The following is a 13,378-nucleotide window of genomic DNA, read 5'->3' on the forward strand; positions in this document are numbered from 1 at the left end:
TGCCGGCGCCGGTGCGGTGCCGCGCCCACAGCCGCTGGAGCGTGGGTTCTGCGGGTCAAGCCACCCGTGGCGACAGGAATGCCTGGCCTTCTTTGTCAGCCAGGACGATAAACACATCTCCCTAATGTTTCCCAGACCAGTTCGGGCCTTTTTGGGTGCTCGAGTACAACACCTCACACAAATGACCCCGTCTTGAGGAAAAAGCCGAGAGATTAGGTGAGCAGCCTACCCGCCTCTTCCCAGCGCCCCGCAGTGAAAAAGGGAGCCCTGGTCCTGTCTTGGGAACGCAGTCACTGTCTGAGGAGGCCGAAGAAGACCCCGAAAAGTCCCCAGATAGGGACTCAAATGATAGCGCAGTCCCAAGTCGGGGAGGGCGGTGGGGAGACAGGGAAGGACCTCGAGGGAAGTTTGTTCGTTCATTTCGCAAAACTTTATTCGTGCATACTCTATCTTGGGTTCTAGGGACACAGAGACGAGGTTTAAGGGGAGTTTAGAAGTCAGGGTCAGGCAGCATTTTCTTCCTAACGCCTAACTGTTGTTCAGTTCACATCTTAGGAAGGGTTTGACCTGGTTAATGCCTCTCTGTAGTGTTTCTGTGCTTGCAAAATAGGAGATCTGCGCCAACTCCAAATCACTCCACCCATTTTACTAATCAGAACAGATGGACTATTTAAAAGAACGTATTTGGCCAGGCGTGGTGGCTCACGCCTGTAATCCCAGCACTTTGGGAGGCCAAGGTGGGCGGATCACCTGAGGTCAGGAGTTCAAGATCAGCCTGGCCAACATGGTGAAACCCCATCTCTACTAAAACAAAATTAGCCGGGCGTGGTGGCACATGCCTGTAATCCCAGCTACTCGGGAGGCTGAGGCAGGAGAATCACTTGAACCCGGTAGGCGGAGGTTGCGGTGAGCCAATATCCGGCCGTTGCACTCCAGCCTGGGCAACAAGAGTGAAACTCCGTCTCAAGCAAAAAAAAGTATTCGATTGCAGCCGTTGAATTAGTATCTGTTCACAATGGTCACTTGATCTCTTTGGGCTTCAAATTTATCCTGTATAAAAAGAGCAGGGTTGCACCAGATGTTCTGGAAGGTTCTTGCAGTACTAGTATCCTAGGATAATAACTATTGCCGGTTAACTAAGGTCTGATTAAGTCACCAAGCTCAGTACCTCTCCTCTCCAATCCTAGACCAACTGGAGAGAACAATAAACACCAAGAGTTTTTTAAATGAGGTGGTTCTCAGATGAAGTTTGATTTTGTTTTGCTTTTTTAAGTTCCTTAATGCACATGTTTGCCTTATTAAGAAAGGAAAAGATCTTCATAAGAAAGGGATATTTGGAAAGATCAGAACAAAGAGGAGCTTCTTCAGTGAGTTTGAGATCAAAACGGAACTGGTGGGGAAGAGGAGAGGATGGCCCCACTGATGAAAGAAAGGGCGGGAGCAAAAGGGTGGCCAGCCCCTCACTGTGACTGTCCTGAAGGTTCCACCCCATTTCATCACCATTTGTCAGGACTTTTCTTGTCCTACCAGAATCCAATTTCTATCATTTGTCTTCCCCATTTCCAGCCCAAGTCTGCCAGTCAGCAAAAACACATGGTTTAACCTCTAATTTATTCATGCGAACTCAGCTTACCCTGAGTGGCAAAAAAAAAAAAAAAAAAAGAAGAAGAAGAAGAAAAAAGAAACGAAAAAACCTCCTAATTCTCAAGGTTCAGTTTAACCACTATGTGACACTCCTTCTCTCTCAGTATCTGGAAGCACCAAACATATTTCAAAACCTTTTTTTAAGGACAAGACCAGGACATTGTGGACTTCCAAAGTCCTACTTCTCCCATAATCTTCATTCATACAATCTAAACGAATTTTTTTCTTTTTTTTTGGTTGGTTGTTTGTTTGTTTGTTTGTTTGTTTTGAGACAGAGTCTCACTCTGTTGCCCAGGCTGGAGTGCAATGGTACGATCTCAGCTCACTGCAACCTTCACCTCCTGGGTTCAAGCGATTCTCCTGCTTCAGCCTCCTGAGTCCTGGGATTACAGGTGCCAGCCACCACGCCCAGCTAACTTCTTTTATTTTTAGTGGAGACTGGGTTTCACCATGTTGGCCAGGTTGGTCTCAAATTCCTGGCCTCAAGTGATCTGCCCGCCTTGGCTTCCCAAAGTGCTGAGATTACAGGCGTGAGATACCACGCCCTTCCTGTCCAAACAAATTTTAAAGTAGCGTAATGTCACAGAAAGCGCTGTGCTTTTCCTGGGTGTAGTGGCTCCTGCCTGCAATCCCAACAATTTGAGAGACTGGGATGGGAGGATTGCTTGAGGCCAGGAGTTTAAGACCAGCCTGGGCAAGGTAGCAAAACTCCATCTCCACAAAAAATTGAAAATAAGAAAGAAAGAAAAATAAAGAGTTGTGCTTCAGAATCTAACAGATTATATAAATCTAATGCTGTGTAACCAATTAACCCCAAATTTAGCAACTTAAAACTATAATAAACATGATTTCGTATTTTCTGTAAGTCAGGAATTTAGAAGCCACTTAGCTCTATAGTTCTGGCTTGAAGTATCTCAGGAGGTTGCAGTAAAATATAGGGCTGTAGTCATTTGAAGGCTATGCTGGTGCTGGAAAATCTACTTCACATGGATGGGTCGTTTACAGAAGGCCTCAGTTCCTCTCTATATGGGCCTGTCCTCAGGCTGCTTGAGTATCCTTACAACACATCAGCTGGCTTTCAATTGATTCAAGAAAGAGAAAGATGGAAGTTGCAATGTCTTTTATGATCCACCATCAAAAATCATTCACCATCATTTCTGCAATGTTCTACTGATTGCTCAGGTGAAATCTGTTTGATTTGGGAGGGAAACTACAAAAGGGTATGAGTACCAATGGGCAAGAATCATGGGGGTCATCTTGGAAGATGGCTACCCCACAGATGTTGGGAAGAATCCGGGCTTCCCCACTGACTCGTCTATGAATAAACATGAGGCTTCATTTCCTCATATGTAAAATGGGAATGCTAATATTTCTTTTGCAAGACTTTCTTTTTTTTTTTTTTGAGACAAAGTCTTGCTCTGTCTCCCAGGCTGGAGTGCAGTGGCTTGATCTTGGCTCACTGCAACCTCTGGCACCTGGGTTTAAGCAATTCTCCTGTCTCAGCCTCTGAAGTAGCTGGGATTACAGGCGTGTGCCGCCACGCCCAGCTAATTTTTGTATATTTAGTAGAGATGGGGTTTCAGCATCTTGGCCAAGCTGGTCTTGAACTCCTGACCTCATGATCCACCCGCCTCAGCCTCCCAAAGTGCTGGGATTACAGGCGTGAGCCACTGTGCCTGGCCTCTTTTTTTAATTTTTATTTTTTGATGAGGTCTTTACAGATGAGGTCTTTACAGATGAGGTCTATTTTGCAAGACTGATATGAAGTTTAAATGAGAGGCTAGTGTGTATAAGACATAGCTTCGGCATCATGGTATCTGACAGTCACTGGTGTTTGTACTGTGTCAATTAGGTAAGTTGAATGTCCCTTCCCAATATGGTTCCTCAAATGTCCCTTCCCAATATGGTTCCAGGATAGGATTGTCCACAAAAGCATTTCATGTAAGTTTAGAAGGATCAAGTAAGATTTGTGTAAGATTTGGAAGCAGCAGCCCTTGTGTTCTGAAGGTTGATGGAAATATCACATGCTATGCAGATCAAAGAGTTGTTGCTGATCTGCTAATATACTTTGTTAGTACAGAGCATTAACCAGCCCACAGCTCTTTCAGCTTCCACCAGATTTTCTATTTCAGTGTCTCCAAGCCTTGGGGCAAGGCACATGTGTAGTTCCGTGGTAAGGGCATTAGCTTATGCTACATATCACATGCTCATCAATGTGAAAGATAGCTGTGAGTTCCATTTTGTCTTCGTGGGTTCCAGTTTGTCCTGTGGATTCTAGTTTGTCCTCACTCTCCCTCAATGCAATCCAAGTTTTCTTCCTGATTGCTAGCCCTGATGACCTATCATAAACTTCAGGCCCATTGCTGGATGCAGAGGGAACAGCCTTCCATGGACTCATTCGTCAGCTTTCCTTTGTGATCTCTGCTGAGTGACTTTTCTGATTGTCCATCTCCTTTCAGACCTTTTCTTCCCTAGCTTCTCCTGCAATTGTATTGTATCCAATTCTTTTTTTTTTTTTTTTTTTTTTTTGAGACGGAGTCTCAGTCTGTCGCCCAGGCTGGAGTGCAGTGGCCGGATCTCAGCTCACTGCAAGCTCCGCCTCCCAGGTTCACGCCATTCTCCTGCCTCAGCCTCCCAAGTAGCTGGGACTACAGGCGCCCGCCACCTCGCCTGGCTAGTTTTTTGTATTTTTTAGTAGAGACGGGGTTTCACTGGGTTAGCCAGGATGGTCTCAATCTCCTGACCTCATGATCCGCCCGTCTCGGTCTCCCAAAGTGCTGGGATTACAGGCTTGAGCCACCACGCCCGGCCCCAACTCTTAGAATAAAGCTTAATTCCATAGTGGTGGCCACTTTCCTGATCAGCCCATAACTGATAATGAAATTGGTGAAGTTAGATACTGCAACAATGAAAAATGTGTCGACCAGGCGCGGTGGCTCAGGCCTGTAATCCCAGCACTTTGGGAGGCCGAGGCAGGTGGATCACAAGGTCAGGAGATCAAGACCATCCTGGCTAACATGGTGAAACCCCGTCTCTACTAAATATACAAAAAATTAGCCAGATGTGGTGGCGGGCGCCTGTAGTCCCAGCTACTCAGGAGGCCGAGGCAGGAGAATAGCGTGAACCCAGGAGGCAGAGCTTGCAGTGAGTGGAGATCACACCACTGCACTCCAGCCTGGGTGACAAAGCGAGACTCCGTCTCAAAAACAAAAGGAAAAACATGTGTCATTGGCTTTGGACAGGGGTGGGCGGAAGCCAAAAGGACCTCAAGTGAAGTCTTGAAGGACAGTGAAGGAATTGTTATTGAAGGTCGGTGCTTTGAGTTGACTTGTGTCCCCACCAAAATTCATATTGAAATTCTAACTCCCAGTACCTCAGAATGTGATCTTATTTGCTCTTGTTTTTGGGATTTTTTAGCGACAGGGTCTCACTCTGTCACCTAGGCTGGGGTAGAATGGTGCAATCATAGCTCACTGTAACCTTGAACTCCTGTGCTCAAGTGATTCTCCTGCCTCCACCTCCCAAGTAGATAGGATTATAGGTGCATACCACCATGCCCAGCTGATTTTTTTACTTTTTTTGTAGAAATGGGTTCTTGCTATGTTGTCCACACTGGTCTAAACTTCTGGCCTCAAAGGATCCTCCCACTTCAGCCTCCCCAAGCACTGGGATTACAGGCATGAGCCACTGCACTGAGCCAGAATGTAATCATATTTGAAGATAGGGTCTTTACAGAGGTAGTTCACTTAAAATGATGTCATTAGAATAGGTTCTAATCCATTATGACTGGCGTCCAAATTTTGGACCCAAACGTGTACACAGAAAGAACACCATGCCAGCCTGAAGCCAGAGATCAGAGTGATGGATCTACAAGCCAAAGAATGCCAAACATTGCTGCCGGCAAGCAAACCACGAGAATCTAGGAGAGAAACGTGGGACAGATTATTGTTCACAGCTCTTAGGCAGGATCAACCCAACCAACACCTTGATCTTGGACGTCTAGCCTCCAGAACTGTGAGGCTGCCAGAAGCAGTGGCTCATGCCTATAATCCCAGCACTTTGGGAGGCTGAGGCAGGTGGGTCACTTGAGGCCAGGAGTTCAAGACCAGCCTGGCCAAGATGGCAAAACCCTGTCTCTACTAAAATACAAAAAATTAGCTGGGCATGGTGGCACGTGCCTGTAATCCCAGCTACTTGGGACAAGAATCGCTTGAACCTGGCAGGCAGAGGTTGCAGTGAACTGAGATTGAGCCACTGCACTCCAGCCTGGGTGACAGAGTGAGACTCTGTCTCAAACAAACAAACACACAAAAAAACAGAACTGTGAGATGATAAATTTCTGTAGTCTAAGCCACCGATTCTGTTGTTTAAACCACCCTGTTTGTGGTTGTTATGGCACCCTTAGCAAACTAATACAGTTGGATAAAAGGCGACTCCTGTTGTATAGTGGCAGAAAGTTTGGCAGCACTGTTGTCTAAGGTAATGTAAAAAACAGAAAGAGTAGTGAGTATGTGGTGTGTACCTATAGACCCAGCTACTCAGGAGGCTGAGGCAGAAGGATCATATGAGCCCAGGAGTTCAAGGCCAGCCTGCGTCACATAGTGAGACACATCTCAACAAAAAAAAAGAAAGGAAAGAAAGGGTATCTCATGAAAATTAGAAAGCGCAGTTAATGATCTTGTATCTCATGGGTTTGGCTGGGGAAGTTTCCAGTCAGAGTGTTGAAACTGCCAAGTGGAGTCTTCTATTTGTCTAAGACAAAATACAAGAAAGTTGAACTAGGCCGGGCGCGGTGGCTCAAGCCTGTAATCCCAGCACTTTGGGAGGCCGAGACGGGCGGATCAGGAGGTCAGGAGATTGAGACCATCCTGGCTAACACGGTGAAACCCCGTCTCTACTAAAAAATACAAAAAACTAGCCGGGCATGGTGGCAGGCGCCTGTAGTCCCAGCTACTCGGGAGGCTGAGGCAGGAGAATGGCGGGAACCCGGGAGGCGGAGCTTGCAGTGAGCTGAGATCCGGCCACAGCACTCCAGCCTGGGCGACAGAGCGAGACTCTGTCTCAAAAAAAAAAAAAAAAAAAAAAGAAAAAGAAAGTTGAACTAAGGAATTGTTTAATTTTCAAGCAGCTCTTAGAATATTAAAAAGTCAAGACTTGCTAGGTCAAAAATAAACCTGTTTCTAACCTCTAGTATCTCCCAACAAAAAGACTTTCACAGCAGGAGATGACCTAATAGCAAAGATTAAATTCAATACACTTTAAGTAAAGTATGGCCTCTGGGTAAAAATAACCTCGGGGAGGCCGGGCACAGTGGCTCACACCTGTAATCCCAGCACTTTGGGAGGCTGAGGTGGGTGGATCACAAGGTCAGGAAATTGAGACCATCCTGGCTAACACGGTGAAACCCCATCTCTACTAAAAAATACAAAAAATTAGCCAGGCATGGTGGTGGGCACCTGTAATCCCAGCTTCTTGGGAGGCTGAGGCAGGAGAATGGTGTGAACCCAGGAACCAGAGCTTGCAGTGAGCCGAGATTGCGCCACAGCACTCCAGCCTGGGCAACAGAGTAAGACTCCATATCAAAAAAATAAAAAATAAAAATAAAAAAATAACCTTGGGAGGCCAGGCATGGTGGCTCACACCTGTAATCCTAGCACTTTGGGAGGCCAAGCCAGGAGAACCACTTGAGGACAGGAGTTCAAGACCAGCCTGGGCAACATAGTGAGACCTGGCCACTATAAAAATAAAAATAAACAATAATAATCTTAAGGGCTTTTTTCAGCTCAGGAAACATCTGTGAGATTGAAGGGCATGCTTCATAGACATTCCCAATTAGACAAAAAGGCTTCAGGAATTTTAAGAGCATTATCTCAGAGTACATTGATTCTAAGTCCAAGGAAGAGAGAAAATAGCCTTTAAAGACTTTAGGGGGCCAGACATAGTAGCTCAGGCCTATAATCCCAACACTTTCGAAGGCCAAGGTAGATGGATCACTTGAGTCCAGGAGTTTAAGACCAGCCTGGCCAACATAGTGAGATCCCCCAGTTCTACAAAAGAAATTTTTCTTATTAGCTGGGCATGGTTGCATGCACCTGTAGTCCCAGCTACTCTGGAGGCTGAGGTGGGGAAGATTGTTTGAGCCTGGGAGGTCAAGGCTGCAGTCAGCTAGATCTTGCCACTACACCCCAGCCTGGGTGACAGAGCAAGACCCTGTCTCTTAAAAGACTTTAGAGTGTGGCTTTTGTCTAATAGAGTGAACCTCAATACTGTTAATAGAAAACTCAAAATTTTTTTTTTTTTTTTTTTTGAGACGGAGTCTTGCTCTGTCGCCGAGACTGGAGTGCAGTGGCCGGATCTCGGCTCACTGCAAGCTCCGCCTCCCGGGTTTACGCCATTCTCCTGCCTCAGCCTCCCGAGTAGCTGGGACTACAGGCACCTGCCACCTCGCCCGGCTATTTTTTTGTATTTTTTACTAGAGACGGGGTTTCACCGGGTTAGCCAGGATGGTCTCGATCTCCTGACCTCGTGATCCGCCCGTCTCGGCCTCCCAAAGTGCCGGGATTACAGGCTTGAGCCACCGCGCCCGGCCTCAAAATGTTTTTAAGAGAATTATATTGGTAGAAGCACCATGAACTTGAACTGAAAAGAACAGATAATTCAAAATGAAAAGAGACCTCAGGGCACCCAACTTTATATAGAGAGGAAGCAGACTGAAAAGGCAACTTATTTGCAAACACAGGTTATTTTTTATGGAAAAGGAAGCAAAGCTAAATGCAGAGCCAAGAGTCCAAAGGGAAGAGCCAAGGGTCCAAAGGGAAGAGCCAAGAATCACAGAGAAAAACTCCCTTGGAGCAGGACTAGGCCTTAGTCAAGGAACTAGAAATATGTGCCTGGATGGATTTCAGAATTGCTATGAGCCAGTAACTGCTATGTGCCTCTCATTCTTCCTCCCTCCACCTTTTCCTTATTCTTTTTTTTTTTTTTTGAGACAGAGTCTCACTTCATGCCCCCAGGCTGGAGTGCAGTGGCGTGATCTTGGCTCATTGCAACCTCCACCTCCCGGGTTCAAGCGATTCTCCTCCCTCAGCCACCCAAATAGCTGGGACTACAGGCACATGCCACCATGCCCAGCTAATTTCTTTGTATTTTTAGTAGAGACGGGGTTTCACCATGTTGCCCAGGCTGGTCTTGAAAGCCTGAGATTGAGCAATCCACCCACCTCAGCCTCCCAAAGTACAAGGATTACAGGCGTAAGCTATCATGCCTGGCCCCTCCACCTTCTTCTTTTTTCTTTTTCTTTTTCTTTCTTTTTTTTTTTTTTTGAGATGGAGTCTCACTCTGTCATCTAGGCTGGAGTGCAACGGCACAATCTCGGCTCACTGCAACCTCCGCCTCCCAGGTTCAAGAGATTCTCCTGTCTTAGCCTCCCAAGTAGCTGGGATTACAGGCACACGCCACCACGCCCGGCTTAATTTTTGGTATTTTAGTAGATACAGAGTTTCACTGTGTTGCCTGGGCTGGTCTTGAACTCCTCACCTAGGCAATCCACCCTCCTTGACCTCCCAAAGTGCTAGGATTACAGGCGTGAGCCACTGAACCTGGCCCTTCCTCCACCTTTTTCAATGGGAGTATTCGCTATAATTTTGCTGTACTTATATCACCATTACATGTTGGCCAGTGTGCAAAATAGAGTTAACCATAGCAGGCCCCTCTACTTATCCTTAGAAAGGTCTGCTTAGGCCAGGCATGGTGTTTCATGACTGTAACCCCAGCACTTTGAGAGGCCAGGGCAGAAGATCACTTGAGCCCAAGAGCTTGAGACCACCTGGGCGACATAATGAGACCTCATCTCTACAAATAAAAAAAAAAAATTAGCTGAGCATGGTGGTGCATACCTATGGTCCCAGCTACTCAGGAGGCTGAGATGGGAGAATCATATGAGCCCACGAGGTCAAGGCTCCAGTGAGCTGTGATTGCACCATTGCACTCCAGCCTGAGTGAAATGAGACCCTACCTCAAAAAAATAAAAGTAAAAAGCTAGACAGACATGGTGGTGCATGCCTGTAGCCCCAGCTAATTAAGAGGCTGAGGCAGGGGGATCACTTGAGCCCAGAAGTTTGAGGCTACAGTAAGCCATGATTGCACCACTCCACTCCAGCCTGAGCAATAAAGCAAGAACCAGTCTCTAAAAAAGATAAAAGACAGAAAGGTCTGCTTCCAAGGTTAGCCTTTGTTTTGTTTTGTTTTTTGAGATGGAGTCTCGCTCTGTTGCCTAGGCTGGAGTGCCGTGGTGCGATCTTGACTCACTGCAAGCTCCGCCTCCTGTGTTCAAGCGATTCTCCCACTTCAGCCTCCCGAGTAGCTGGGACTACAGGCTCATACCACCATGCCCAGTTAATTTTTACATTTTTTGTAGAGACAGGGTTTTGCCATGTTGCCTAGGCTGGTCTTGAACTCCTGAACTCAAGTGATCCACCCACGTCGACCTCCCAAAGAGCTGCGATTACAGGCAAGAGCCACCACGCCTGGCCACTTTGCCCTGTACCTTCTTGTAGTAAATATTAGCCATGAATATGACTATTTGCTGAGTCCTGTGAGTCTTTGTAGTGAATCATTCAACCGCGGGTGGGGGACCCCTAACACAGGCAAGAGATACAAATAATTTGTCTCTAGTTTGTGGCTCTTCTGATCCAGAGGAGATTGCAATCAAGGAGCCTCATTCACACCTGAACCTAATTTATATGCGAGCCTGGACTTCAAGCCAATACCATGAAAGGGACATGAATTGTGGTAGCCTGTGCTGTTCATTCTATTCCTTCCTATAGACACACATCAAGGAAGTCTAATTCCCCTCCTCTGGAATATGGGCTAAACTTCGTGACTTGTTTGAGCAATAGAATGTGGCAGAACAGGGACTTCTAAAACTAGGTTGTAAACTTTTCACCTGGATTTCTTGGAATTTTCACTCTTGGGTTGCTCCCTCTTGGAAACTTCCTTCCATCCTCTAAGAAGCTAAAGCCACATGGAAAGGCTGCATGGAGAGAGAGAATAATGCTGGCCAACCCCCAGCTGTTTCAACCACACAGCCCACAAATAAGATATGTTAGGAAAGGAGGAAAGGAGCTACCTGGGACACTCTAGACCCAGTAGACGCTACATGGAGCAAAACTGAAGCCCCAGACATATGACTCTGGTCAAGCTGTTCTTGCCATCTCCAGCCATTTGAGCCAACCCAGCTGAGACCTCTAATGCTGGGAAGCAAAGACAAGCCATTCCTGCTCTGCCTTGCCCAAATTCCAACCCACTGATCATGAGTATAATAAAATAGTGGGGCCGGGCGCTGTGGCTCACGCCTGTAATCCCAACACTTTGGGAGGCCAAGGCGGGTGGATCACAAGGTCAGGAGTTCAAGACCAGCCTGGCCAAGATGGTGAAACCTTGTCTCTACTAAAAATACAAAAATTAGCTGGGAGTGGTGGCAGGCGCCTGTAATCCCAGCTACTTGGGAGGCTGAGGCAGAGAATTGCTGGAACCCAGGAGGCGAAGATTGCAGTGACCCAAGATTATGCACTCCACCCTGGGAGACAGAGTGAGACTCCATTTCAAAAAAACAAACAAACAAACAAAAACACAGTAGTTGTTTTATGCCACTAAGTTTTGGAAAGGATGGTTATGTAGCATTAGATAACCAAGCAGCAGTAACATGATAGTGTCCCCAAGAAAATGTTACCTTCTCCTGCCCACCAGAGAAGATTCTGTCTTGGCCTACTCAGATTCTTCCCCTCCCCTGCCTTCCAAGGAGGGTCCTACCTTCCCAGACCAGTTGTTTTGTTTTGTTTTGTTTTGTTTCAGTGGAGAATTAAGAAGAAAGGAAGAAGGAAAGAGGACCACGATGCAGTTTTTTGGAGGGAAGGGGCAGTCGTTGGAAAAAAAAAAGAAAGAGCAGCTACAGTATGTGAAAACATTGGATGGGAAAGGGATGAAGAGGGAATTCTAAGAAGTCTCATGGGAAGCTAAATGTTTCTATAGTGTTCAAAATGTACAAATAAAGTATACGGAATATTTTTAAATTTGTTCTGGCTGCGTGGACTGTGTTCTTACATTTAGGGCTAGCTCAGTCATGGCTGACGCTTAGTCATTGCTTTCTAAGAGTTATCCTGCTAAGTGCTACAAAGAAAATGTAGGGGTTGATATGATAATATACACTGGTGAACTTGCTGGTCTGTTGGGATCAGGGAAGGCTTCAAATGAGAAATTGACAATGAGTCTGGATCCTGAAGGATAAGTTGCAGTTAACTGGGCAAAAAAATGGGGGAAGATCCTTCCAGACAGAAAGATCAGCCTGAAAGGAGAATGGTTTAGTAAAGAAACCCAAATGAAGGCCAGCAGGTCTAGAGTGTGGTGGACACTGCGAAGAGTGCTGAGATGACAGAAGGGAATTGGTTGGTATCTGAGTCTATTAAGCCAGGAGCACCAGGCCTGTCAGTTACTTCAGTAGAGCTCTTATCTTCCCCCAAATACCCTGTAATCAGTGGACACAATCTGGCAACAGGAAGCAGAAATGTTGAATGTCTGTGACTAAAGTTGGCAGATGTGATAGTGGTATCCAGCCCCTGGCCACTGGGTCCCCCTGGCCACTGGGTTCAGCAGTAGCTGATAGCATCTTCATTACTGCCATTTCCTGAGGAGGAAAGGTCACTTCTGGTTCCATGGTAAGTTTCATAAGCTGGTCCAGGATTTAACCAGAGCCTTAGGAAGTTAGGCCTGTCTCATGTCTTCAGAGTCAGGTGAGATTGCAGGCTCCTCAAATGGTAAAAACAACACCCCTCTCTGCCTCACTGAGTTATTATGAAGAATGAATAAAATAATAACAGCTGTGAAAGCATGGCATAATCACGATAGCCTATCCAAATGGGAGGGGTGAGAGTGACAAACAGGAAAAAGGAGAATAATAATAATAGAGTTCTGATGCCAAAGAGGACAAAGGCCTCTGATGCCTTGGGGTTGGGTGTTTTGGTCAAGGTACAAAAGCAGCAAAATACCATCTTTTAATGATAAGAACTGGGTGACAGGACTAACTTTGAAAGACTTCTCAGACATTACAAACTGGAGTTCCGGCTGAGACCAGCATTCCATGAAAAACCCCAATTTAGTGATAATTCCACTGCGACAAAGGCCAGATCTACTGCCACATTGAATGCATGAAAATCCATGTCAGCCTGACCCACTGAGGACAGGGCTAGGAGTACAATTAGGAGAAGCTTACTACATGTGGCATTTGAGACTTGAGAATTAAAGTTCACAGATAGCTATAGAGGGGAAGGAATGACATTCCAAAAACAGGTAGCTGCATGTGCAGACATATGGGAGCAAAAACAAAACAAAACATGCCGGGTGCGGTGGCTCACTCCTGTAATCCCAGCATTTTGGGAGGCCGAGGCAGGGGGATCATGAGGTCAGGAGTTCGAAACCAGCCTGACCAATGTAGTGAAACCCAGTCTCTAATAAAAATTAAAAAATTATCCAGGCACAGTGGCACACACCTGTAATCCCAGTTACTCAAGAGGTTGAGGCAGGAGAATTGCTTGAACCTGGGAGGTGGAGGTTGCAGGGAGCCAAGATCACGCCACTGCACTCCAGCCTGGGCAATAGAGGGAGACTCTGTCTCAATAAACAAACAAAAAAAAAAACAACAACAAAAAAGTATGTGAGAGATGAAGGAGAAAAAGGACTG

The 13,378-nt window shown here is 46.2% G+C and overlaps 1 long non-coding RNA gene across 1 annotated transcript; it reads left to right on the top strand.

Annotated features, from left to right (window-relative positions):
- The first annotated feature begins 17 nt into the window (after window positions 1–17).
- Window positions 18–11,613, top strand: LOC139357509 (uncharacterized). Its single transcript, XR_011610835.1, has 2 exons — window positions 18–216; window positions 11,497–11,613. It is a non-coding gene; the product is annotated as an uncharacterized lncRNA (long non-coding RNA).
- Window positions 11,614–13,378: the final 1,765 nt, after the last annotated feature.

The sequence above is a fragment of the Macaca nemestrina genome, chromosome 12 (genome assembly GCF_043159975.1).
Source record: "Macaca nemestrina isolate mMacNem1 chromosome 12, mMacNem.hap1, whole genome shotgun sequence".
NCBI classification, from domain to species: domain Eukaryota; kingdom Metazoa; phylum Chordata; class Mammalia; order Primates; family Cercopithecidae; genus Macaca; species Macaca nemestrina.